At 35.8% G+C, this 11,685-nt stretch overlaps 1 long non-coding RNA gene across 2 annotated transcripts; it reads right to left on the reverse strand.

The window, feature by feature from the left end:
• Positions 1–753: 753 nt before the first annotated feature.
• On the reverse strand, positions 754–11,465 carry LOC104214145 (uncharacterized). Of its 2 annotated transcripts, none has more exons than XR_707825.2 (4): positions 11,199–11,465; positions 9,683–9,897; positions 9,041–9,159; positions 754–893 (listed from the first exon to the last, which is right to left on the reverse strand). It is a non-coding gene; the product is annotated as an uncharacterized lncRNA (long non-coding RNA). The 2 variants fall into 2 exon arrangements; XR_707827.2 differs by lacking the exon at positions 754–893 and adding an exon at positions 5,901–6,241 and having other exon boundaries at positions 11,199–11,462.
• Between the last annotated feature and the right edge of the window lie 220 nt (positions 11,466–11,685).

Here is an 11,685-nt window from a genome sequence, read left to right on the forward strand (position 1 = left end):
TCTTAGTGTCCGAATGCACTCAAATCATTAGGTGGCGACTCTTCAATTTAAACCCAAATTCCCAAAAGGGAACGAGTTGTCCTACCAAATGTCATAAACCCGATTTCGCGAGAAAAATGGGGTGCGACACTGGTGTTACAGTTTCACAGACGGTCTAAGCACTACTAGAAAATAGACCTATGGCAAAGGCGGGAAAACCGTTGCAAATGATAGGTAAAACGTTGCCATAGATGTATTGAAACGGTTTAGCAACCGTCACATCCGCTCACATGCCAATAGATCTATAGCAACGGTTCTTGTGACAGTTGACCAAACTGTTGCTATAGGGCCATCTATCGCAACGATGTTTCCTCTGTCTGAAGCAACGACTATTCATTTCAGTTACAATGGTTCAAAACCGTTACCATAGAGTTTACGACAATTGTTGTAACTGTTACCATATAATTTATTGTAATGGTTATATAAGCTATTGCTACGTTTATTTATACATATTGTGACGGTTTCATTACGCCACTGTAACGCTTTTATTTCTATTGCATCGGTTTGAATTGCCTATAGTATATCGCACTATTTGGAACAGTTTTCAAGACCTATTGGAACAATTTAGATTGTCTATGGCAACATCATTTGTGCTTACTGCAACGGTTCTATTAGGCTATTGTAACAGTTTAATTGACATTATTGCCCTAGTTGTAAATAACATTTACATATGTAAATATTTGTAATAGCCTCAATATTGTATAAATAAAAATATAAAATACTTCTTAATCAAAAGTTAAAGCTTCAAATGTTGATAACAAAAGATTCCTAGAACATCGATAACAATTCAAAGTTCTTCTTAAGTAAGGTCTAGATCTTTATTATCTCCATCTTCCCTTTCTTCATCGCTCTACCTACAAAAGAGGATAAATAAAGTCATTACCTTTCAAGGGTTGGTTTACCATTATAAGAATGAGTATAGTCCATGAACAATGCATAAAGCACAAAGTTTCTAGGAGAAAGAAACAAGTCCACACAAATAAAGCCAAAGTTCAGTAACATATCTAAATCATCAAAACCAAACATGTAAGCATATGCATTTAGGCAAATTGAGAGTTGAGTGCTTTTCTCATTTTAAACCAACTCAAACATAAAAACATAAGCAAATGAACAATCTAACAGTTTCGGTAGCAAACCAAACTAATAACACTTTTCATTTTCTTTGCAAGTAGTTGTGAGCACGATATTTTTGTCTCATATGAATTACTCCAAAAGAATTCCCAAAATTAGGTCTTTTCATTAATTATGTGTAATTCTTTTTAGGAATTATTATGTGATTTCCCTGATTGTTTGCATATATTTGTGTGCATGTTTAATTTTATTAATGCATTAAAAATACAAAAATATAGCATTTGCATTTAAGATTTGATATTTATATTTTTGGAATTAATTAATAATTAGGTGTTTTACAAAATAAAAATTCAAAAATAATAATAACATGTTTTGTTATTTTAGTCAAATTGTTGTGATTTTATTTTAATTTGGCATTTAATTATTTGTAATAATTATTAGTTGGAGTAAATTAGTATTTTAAAGTTAATTCTGGTTTTATAATTTAATTAGGATTTTAGTTTTAATTGTTGAAAAGGAAAGGAAAAGAAAATTGAAAAGGAAAAGAGAATAAGAAGAGGAAAATCTGGTTGGGCCAATTTGGCCAAGCCCAAAACCAAAACTCAGCCAAACCCAGCCAAAAAACCAGCCCATACCCGTCCCAACCCGTTCTGTCTCCAACCTTAACCAAACGACGCCGTTTCGAGCATCTCAATCTGGATCTTTGATTTGATGATATCAAACGGTCCAGAATCTCACCCACAACCCGAACCCGGCCTAATTCCTGAACTGATCCAACCCCAGAACTAAAACGACCCCGTTCCGTTCCCAATTGATTGCAACTGTTGGATTTCTATCATCCAACGATTCACATTAATCACCCCATTTTAATAATAAAAAAACCCCCAAACGACCCCTACCCCCCAAAATCAGAACCCTCCCATTCGTCTCTCTCATCGATTCAGAGATGACCTTGTCTTACCACCGCCCTCTGGCCACTGGAAATCGCCCCACGGCGGTTCCGGTGGTCCAATCCCTCCCAAAAATACACCCCAGAACCCTCTCGATCTCCTCTCCCCAAATTCCCAAACCATTTCCTTCCAATCTTAGCCAAATCCCTCGAATTTCAGATCAAGGCCTTCGAATATTCAATCGAAGATCGACCAAAACCCTAACTAATCTAATCGATTCCAAGCTAACACCCAAGGTCCACCTGACTTCCCTCATCCCTAAACCACCCCTAGTTCCCCTCGAATCAAACCAGAGTTTGTCGAATCTCAATTCAAATGAACGAACGCTGAGTTTTTAAATCAAGAGCCTGTATTGAAGATTTGAGGCCGAAATAGGTTTTATTCGTGTGTTCTCGTTGGAGAACTCGTGATTAGACCTATTTCGACCAAAATCAAAAGATGTCGGATTTTGTTCAAGCCGAGCTGGTCGTTCATTTTAGGTATTTCCCATTTCCATTTGGAGTTTGTCATTTAGCTTTCATTTTTTCTCATTTTTCTCTTTTTTTTGTTTCATCTCATTTTTAGGCTTCATTCGATATGTGTCTTTTTGGATTAATTTTCTGTCACGTCAATTTGTTTTGGTTTGGTAATTGGTGTTGACTCGTTAATTTTAGTCAATTGTTGAAGCTCGCCAGTTGGCCGATTTGTTAGAACATTGCCGATTTTGCAATCGATAAATTAAGTGTCTGTTTGCTAAAATTAAGGATTAGTTCATCATAATCTTTGAATCGCTTAGTCGGTCGTCTCATTGTTTTGAATTGCTTGGTCAGTTGAAATACTTTGAAAATACATGAACTGTTGTTTTGGTTGTCACCTGAACCTACTGTGTCATTCCCTGTAAGGGTGTTTTGAATCATTAAAATCCTTGGCCTTTATTTTGTTGCTATTTGATTCAACCTGGTTCAAGCTTAAGCTGTTGTTGAGTTTGATGAATGGAATCCTACTATTTAGGGTCTGAAATGAATCTAACATTGGTATGAATTCTGTGTTGATATGATAATTTTAATCAGATAGTAGTGAGTTATAAGGTTGCATTCAGAACTTAGGGAATTGGTTATAGCTGCAGTCACAAGGTCTTCAGGGGCATTTTGGGTGGTTTAAAAGTTTGGCAAATGGTCTTGCTAAGTGGGCTGTCAGTAAAGTACTTAATTAACCATTAATCTAATGTGTTAGTGGGGAACAAAACATAATAGTATGGGGAGGTTTAAAAGGAATTGATTAAAATATGTTGCCCATACCTGCTTGAACTTTAAATAAAGAAAAGACAAGGGTTAATGGGGAACAAAAACATACTCTAGTGGAGTTCTAAAGAATATCATGGGTAGAATTAGTTTCTTAATTCTTCCTGAGTGCCCTTAAGAGCTGGCAGGGTCAGTGTTTGGGTATAAATGGAGGGACTTAGGACAGAGTTAGGGGGGGTTTTTAGAGAAGGAGATCAGTCTTTGATTAGTTTTTTTAGAAAGTTAAAAGAGTTCAAAAGGTTCTGAATTTTGAGGCCTTAGGAGTTTTGAGAGAGGTTCTGTTTTTTGGTTCCTCTCCAATCAGTCTTAGAGAGCAGTTTTGAGGGTCCAAAAGATCAGTTTTATTTGAGGGCTTTTAGGATCAGTTTTCAGAGGTTAAATTTAAAAGAATCTTTGAGGAGAGTTGATGCCAGTTTTCGAGAGTTTTAAACAATCAGTTTCCTTTAGAGAGTGCTGGAGAGTTTAAGAACAGAAAACCAAAAGAAAGATCCTATTTCATTGCATCCATAGGTGTAATTCGAATTCTGGACAGTGATTCTCATTCCTTTTGATTGCTTAAGTGTTTCCATGGTCTACTGGTTCAGTTTTGAGTTTAATACAAGCTTGGTTGAGCCTGTTTGTCTTGGCATTTGCTGTTGATGTTGGTTTACAACCTTTCTTTGTTTTTTTCTGGAGTATTGATTGAGTCGCTGCTGCTGGTGTATTGTTGTTGTATTGACTGCTACTAGCCTGTTGCTGACCTCCTTCTCTTCTCATTGTATTTCCATTTCCAGGTATCCCTTGAATCCACAGAAGATGAGATACATGAATATGTAAAGTTGTTTACATGAAGCTTGATGAATGAATGATCTTTGGCCTTCAGTCTTCAAAACAACTTGTCTGGAATCCAGTAGCATAATGTGAAAGTAGTTAGTTTAGCCTGTTTCATCCTAGTCCAAGTAGTGTATTATGGGAACCATGTTGCTCTTTATTTCTTATCTGAATATTTGTGGTATGTAAAGTTAATGGAATACTTGAGATACTGTGTATATGGACTATTAACCTATGCCCATTCCCTTCAATAGAATCAACTTTAGTGTGGTTCAATTTTTAGTATAGTCCAAGTATGGCACCCTGTTCTATAAGTGTTAAAACTGGAATATGATGGATCCTAAAAGGTTAAGAAGAATGCCTATGTTCGTACCAGTAATTCCATGTATAATAGATAGTAGAAATGGTTTATACTTCATTGTCCAGTGTCAATAACCATATCCTAGATATCATATAGTCGTAGTTCAGAAGTTGCATCTTTTCTAGCTTCGATATTGAGTTATTATTATTCGCCCACTAATTGCATATTGAAGGAAAGGATTGAGGCATTAGTGTAAGTTTGTTTGGTTAAAGTCTGAAATTTTTGGACCATGGAGATTGGGCTTGAATGCGTGCCAAACGAGCCCAAAGATTTCCAACCCACAGAAAGGTCTCCTAGGGGAAATTAAAAGAACGTTGGGCTCTAGAACTGATCCACGACTTTGAGCCCAAACGTTGGCGGCTGAAATGCTGGGTTGCTGCAATCGTGCACAAGCAAATTCATTATTTGGACTTGGTTGGAAGAATTCAATTCTAGTTCAACGTATTATAATTCAACACATAATTAACTAGGACTCTTTCTTTTATTTTAGAGACAAATAAAATAGAGAATCATAGTTGCTCTTAGGTTTGCCCTTTAAATAATGAACGAGATGAGCCTCATCAAATAAAGCACCTAGATTGTGGGGACCTCGATAATTGTATATATTAAAATACTTAGATTTCGGGATGTGCCGTTTAGCGAATCTCACGGCCTTCCCCAAAATAATGACGCATTAGTCTCTTTAGGCGCGTATTTTAACATTACCTCCCTAAACTCGGGTGCGCATTTATGTGACCCAAATTCAAATCCCAACGATGTTAAAGTATGTCCAAAAACCACGGGTGCATTTATGTGACGTGGTTCAAGACTTGTTTTAATGACGTTGCAATTTTCTCAAAAAATGAATAAAATCGGTTAAGGTTAAAATTTGCACATAGGTTCATAATTGTTAAAATCAGATAATTTAAGCCAAATATAATAGTTGAGCGACCGTGCTAGAACCACGGAACTTGGGAATGCCTAACACCTTCTCCCGGGTTAGCAGAATTCCTTACCCAAATTTTTGGTTGGGGGACTGTAATACAGAGTCAATCTTTTCCTAGATTCGGGATTCAATCGGTGACTCGGGACACCATAAATCTCCCAAGTGGCGACTCTAAATCTTTAATAATAAATCACGTTTCGATTGTCCTTTAATTGGAAAAACTCCCTAATGCCCTTGCGGGCGTAGGTAAAAAGGAGGTGTGACAGTAACAATCTAAAGTGGATACATTCCATGCGAAGCATAGCAAAAACTGTCAAGCAAAATACATATCGAAATAGAATTTTTGCAATATTTGTCACGCCCCAAAACAGAGGGACACAATCGGCGCTCGACCAGGTAGCCCCAGTCAAGCGGACTTTGGTGCCTTTCCTATCCCACGTGTTACCCCATGATTTCAATACTCATTATTCAAGTGAAATAGCCATTTATAATTAAATACATTCTTTCGAGATATAATAACATACATGCTTACCTTACGTGATCTACAAGTTATACTACCCAAATACATAAGTACACAACCCATGTTTCCTGTCTACGGAGCCTCTAAGGATACAAAAGAGTTTTACAATACTTGCTGGTAACAAGGCTCCGGTTATACCTTACACAAATACCAAAATAAAACTTCAAGAGGAAAAGCGACATGAGCCACGCAGGGCCCCGAGAGGAAAGGGGCTGACCAATACAGCTGACGGAAAGTGGAGGAGGTGCTACTGTCGGTGGACTGGAGTACCTGCTATAGAACCACCTATAATCATCACAAGAATGTAGCGCCCCCGGCCAAAGGGACGTCAGTACATTTGAATTGTACTGGTATGTATGAATAAACTTTATCCCAAGTAAAATCAATCAATATATAGATAACGAACAGTAATGGAATCACCAATCATTGCACATGAAAGGAACAACCAAGGCCAACAAGTTTCACAATCTCTCCTTTTCCCTTTTCAATATCATTTCATCCTATTAATGATTTGACGAACTTTCATTTCAATAGTGATAATGATCACATTCCATACTTATTACCTCGTCCACCCTTATTACCTCAGCCACCCTTCTCACCCCAACCAATAATTTATCATTTTGTATTGCGATGTGCAACCCGATCCCACCAGACAATCACATTTCGTACAACAACAATAGTTCACAGTTCAATCACATGACTTCAGGCCATCCCGAATATCATTTCGCAACAACAATAACAATTCACAAAGAGTTTTCATTAACATCAGTACCATATCCATCATATCCATTAGCCCGTATACAATTCAAGTCACAACGATAATTGCCCACGACAAGCCATACATGATATTACCATAGTTGTTTAAATTGCATCGATTACGACTTCTTCCCATCATTTATTACACAACCCTTACCACATAAACACATTCACACACACACTTGGTTTGTTGCCATTTATTCACACCATCATATCGGAATGTTTAACCAATAATGTTCAAGGCATATTAATCACAATAATTTATGAAATAGGCCATCTTGCCTTAACACCCGTGAAGCAACCAAAATTCACAAATAGCCTACATAAGTAACACATACCAATTACTCGTACACCAAACAGGATGACTTTACAAAGGTTAAAGTTAGCCATACATACCTGTAGTCGAATTTCCTTTTTTTAACTCCTACTCTCAATTCACCGAACTGCCTAGTACCGTCAATCCAATTCACAAGTTAATACATATATCTTAGAATTGAAATTCACAAATACAACCCGAACTCACATAGATTATCATCCCCTCCTTTTTGCAAATCTTTTACTCCTACCCAATTCGTCTTACTAGATTTTAGATATTAAAGAACATTCATGTATGGTTCAAATTATATTTTAAAGAATCAATTCATGAGAACCCCCTTTTTGTTTAAATCTAAAAACCTATGAAAAAGGGTTGGAGATTTTACCTGCAAGAGCGAAGATGAAGATAATTACTCAAAATTTCCAGGCCTGGGTGACTTTGAAAATTAAATTGATAGAGATGAGACTTTCTCTCTCAAAAATCCTCCCTTCCCCTTCTCTACTTTTGATCAGAAAATGGGTTAAAATGAAGGGTTGGGATGTTTTATTGAAGAAGGGGTCGAGTTAAAATGATGGGTTAAAATGAAGGGTTTGGAGCCCCGACACGGAATGCGGTCATAAAATTAAAACACACTATGCAGGTATGCGACCACTATGCGGTCCGCATACACGTTATGCCATCGCATAGTGCATCGCATAACCTCCCTCACCAAAAGTCAATGGGCAATAATGCGACAACTATGCGGTCCGCATAACCACAATGCAATCGCATTCTGGACCGCATAGTTGTCCTCCAATTGAGCAGTGGCCTGCCCATGTATGCGACCATTATGTGGTTCGCATACATATTATGCGATCTCATAATACGTTGCATAATGCCCTATTCCTGGAAAATTTTATCTTTCGTATTCCGGGGTACTTTTCACTTAAAAGGTCAAGAATTTCTACAGTTATAACAACACAGGGACCTACTCGACATTATTTTCGGCAAGAAATTTTACGGGTCTTTTCAATATTAACTTCGAAGAAATATTGCAACATAGCTCATATCATACTAAAAATGGACAACACGAAAATGGAAGCTCCGTGTTATCTATTTTCCCAAAAGAATTATGATAATACGGGAAAACACATACGTTTTAATGAGCATTATCACTTCAGCCAAACATGAATGACCAATTCAGACATATTTTGGATTCTTGAACTTGTTCCACTTAACTGGGAGTAAAGAACAGGTATAGCTATATAAGGTAATAAATTATTTCATCGTGCTAAAAACTTTCAATAAGATGGACAAACACAATAGTCATTCATTATCTTCCACAACTACAACTTGCTATGGACTTACATTTTCATTTACAACAAAAAAACTGTTGTGATATGAACCTACTGTAGTTGGGATTAAGCTTTAATGAACATAAGAGCAGCTTATCTATCAACTTCAACCCATAATTTCCAAACATAATACCTAAAGGTCACAACAATGCCAAATTGAGGGAATACAAACAACTTAAAAATAATATTTTAATAAAAAGGTGGCACACGAACCATACTTAGACTAACTCAATAACGTTAGCAAATTTTTTAGCTTTTAGCAACTTTGCAGAAACATATGCATTCAGTTATTAGCAGCTTTGCAGACCAAATTATCACCCAAAATAGTATAGAGAGCAGCTGCCAGTACAAGAAACCCAGAAACATATATATTCGGTAAATTTTCTTTCTTGGTACAAGTAAATAGGCAAGATTATAATATCCAGAACAACACACAAAGAATTATACAACCACAAAGAGTTGTTAAGGTAACCACAGAAATACACAACGACAAAGGGCAGGAGGCGAAGTTAAAAAATGACTAGACTAACCAGACTTAGCCATCTTACTAACTTCCCTATGAAAAAAATAGAATAGATCCAGAGCAGTGGTAGAAAAGCAACAGAAGGATGAGGAGGAGGAGGAGAAGAAGAAGGAAGAAAGAAAAGAAAGGGTGCAACATTTGGAGTACGTACTGACCTTGATTGTTACTCTTAGTAGATAGATGATTGTTTAGTTGCATAGCAGCTTGTTGTGCAGAGGAAGTCACTCCAGGCGAACAGCATTGAGAGCTAGCATGTTAGGAGCAACACGTAATCCTGGATTCAAACATACTAGTAAGTTAAATCCTACTTTAAATAGCCGACATTGATAATGTTTTATACATACTTCAAAACATGAATGTCGTATACTAGAAGTTGTACCCATACAATCACCTGTAATGTTTTCTATCCAACACTTTGAACCAGTTACTTTGAAAGTTAGACTTTTTTGTCTAACATAAGTAAAACACTCTTTATCCTAACAAGTTTTCCGACAGTAAAACTAAAGCAAGATGAAAATAAATGTAAACATAACCATAAAATTTGTTGCTTTTGGATATTGAACCAGAATTACTATTAGACTAGTAACACTGTGCTCCAAATAGAATTGCAAGTAGATATCTTAAATATGATTGGTAGTATGATGGAACTTGGAAAAAACTTTAAAGAGGCTCTATAGGTACTTAAATGCATATGCACATCTCAGTTAGTCAATGAAATCCATATGCACATCTCAATTAGTTGTCCAGTTCTTGAACTTGCAATCTTTGGAAGTCTATTTTTTTATGCTTTTCAGTACCTTCTTGTTTGGTAGTCCAAGGAGAAAAATTGTATATAAGTCAACACATGGATTGAGAATCTAGAACATCTACCGGCCTATTCTCCATTCGAAGCTCGTCATTCTCATAGAGTTCAAAATGGTCTTTCTTTGACTGATTTTTACACTTTCTCCAAGCATTCTGAATTGAGTCAAAAACCCACTTTTTTGCATCTTCATAAATGTTATTCTTTTTCCTACAAATTTAGTGCAATTAGGTTAGTGTAAATAATATGAAATATGCACACACATATTTGCCAAAAGAAGAAAATGTAAGTAAGAAAATAGAGAACAGTATTTAGAAATTTTCTAAATCCAACATCCAAAAATTTAGTATCATATGCTTACAAAGAGATTTTAAAAAAATAATCCAATACCATGTCAGTATCTTTAACAAAAAAAAGTCGAGGAGGAAAAAATTAGTCATTTTAGAAAAATCAGACTTCCTTTTACTACTCTATTTCAAACACAAAATTAGTTGAAGATACTAATCTATTTCAAACACATAGTTAGTTGAAGAAAAATTGGACTTACTTGAAGTTAAATGTATGAAAAAGTAATATTGCCGCTAAGGAATTATTATAAATGAGTGACTGCTTTAACCAACATTCTTCCTTTAGCAGCATTAACAACAAAACGACATACAACCTCCACCCAACAGATTTTGAGCCCTAACTAAAACTACTAACTCTGCTAAAAATTAACAAAACTAAGCTTCAAACAGATAGAGAAGACAAGGGACTGAGGGGTTGTCGATTCATATCAACACACAGCAGTGACAATGTTATTGTATGGAGTAGATGACAACAAGTTTAACTCACAATCTTTAAATACAAAAAGTAAAAAAACATCCAACTCTTTTACCCTTTTTCCTTTTGTAGGTCTTTTTTCTTTAAGATAAGAACTTTTTTAACTAAAAATGAGCATACATCCTAATTTAGTAAGATACAAGCCAATTAAGATTGTATATGATTTTACCATACTAATCTCATCTTGTAACAACCCAATTTTACCCAAGCAAAACATACTTCTTCCAAAATAGTTGAACAAGATTGCCTCATTTACCTTCGTTGAGTTTAAAACAATTAGAGAGACTAAATGAGAAGTACAAAATTGTACTAATCTTACGTTGTTACCTTCTATGATTCTCATATCACTTAGGCAGAAAAAAAATACTATCACTCCAAATGATACTTCAGTCAATTACATAAGAACAATCCAATCATTCGACTAACACTATCTCACAACTCTATTTTTGCATATAGCAATAGACGACCAAAAAATATCTACGTCATACACAACTCTTAATTATCAACAAATTTTTAACCCCCCTCCTCCCCAAACCAAAAATTAATCTTTCGAAACACAAATTATTAGAAAAAAAGGTAAGGAAGAAAGAATCAACAAAAAACAAGAAAACCCAGTACATGTTTTTCCTCATTATCAATTAATATGGCTACAGAGAATAAAATAAGCAACAAAGAATTAAAATAAGAACCTGTTGGGATAAAAGAAGTCTTGGGCAAGAGAAACATAAGCCCTAAGAAAATCCAATTTAGGTCAATAGAGGAAAACCCAGTTGGTAAAATCAGAGAGTGAAGAGCTAGTGTTGGAGAAGGAGGCTATCTCATTGATGGAGGAGAAGAGATGGTAATATCTGATACTTGGGTGTTTCGATATTTATGAAGTGCCTATAGAATAAGGGATTTTGGGTGTTTTGGGGGCTAAAACACTAACACAATTAGGCCACTTAAAAAAAATGTGGGACCGATAGGGTTTAATGAAATTTAGGGAGGGAAAATGAGGTGGGAAACATTGACAGTCGCCAAAGAATATTTTTTCAGATAATCGTTACCACAGAATAACCTACTGCTATGGTTATGCAAACCGTCACAATTGATTACTGTATGGCAACGGTTATTTTGATAATGCAACGGTTTATTTTAATAAGTGTCCTAATAGGTTAAACAGTCTATAGGAACGGT

This window comes from Nicotiana sylvestris, chromosome 4 (genome assembly GCF_000393655.2).
Source record: "Nicotiana sylvestris chromosome 4, ASM39365v2, whole genome shotgun sequence".
In the NCBI taxonomy this organism is placed as follows: Eukaryota; Viridiplantae; Streptophyta; class Magnoliopsida; order Solanales; family Solanaceae; genus Nicotiana; species Nicotiana sylvestris.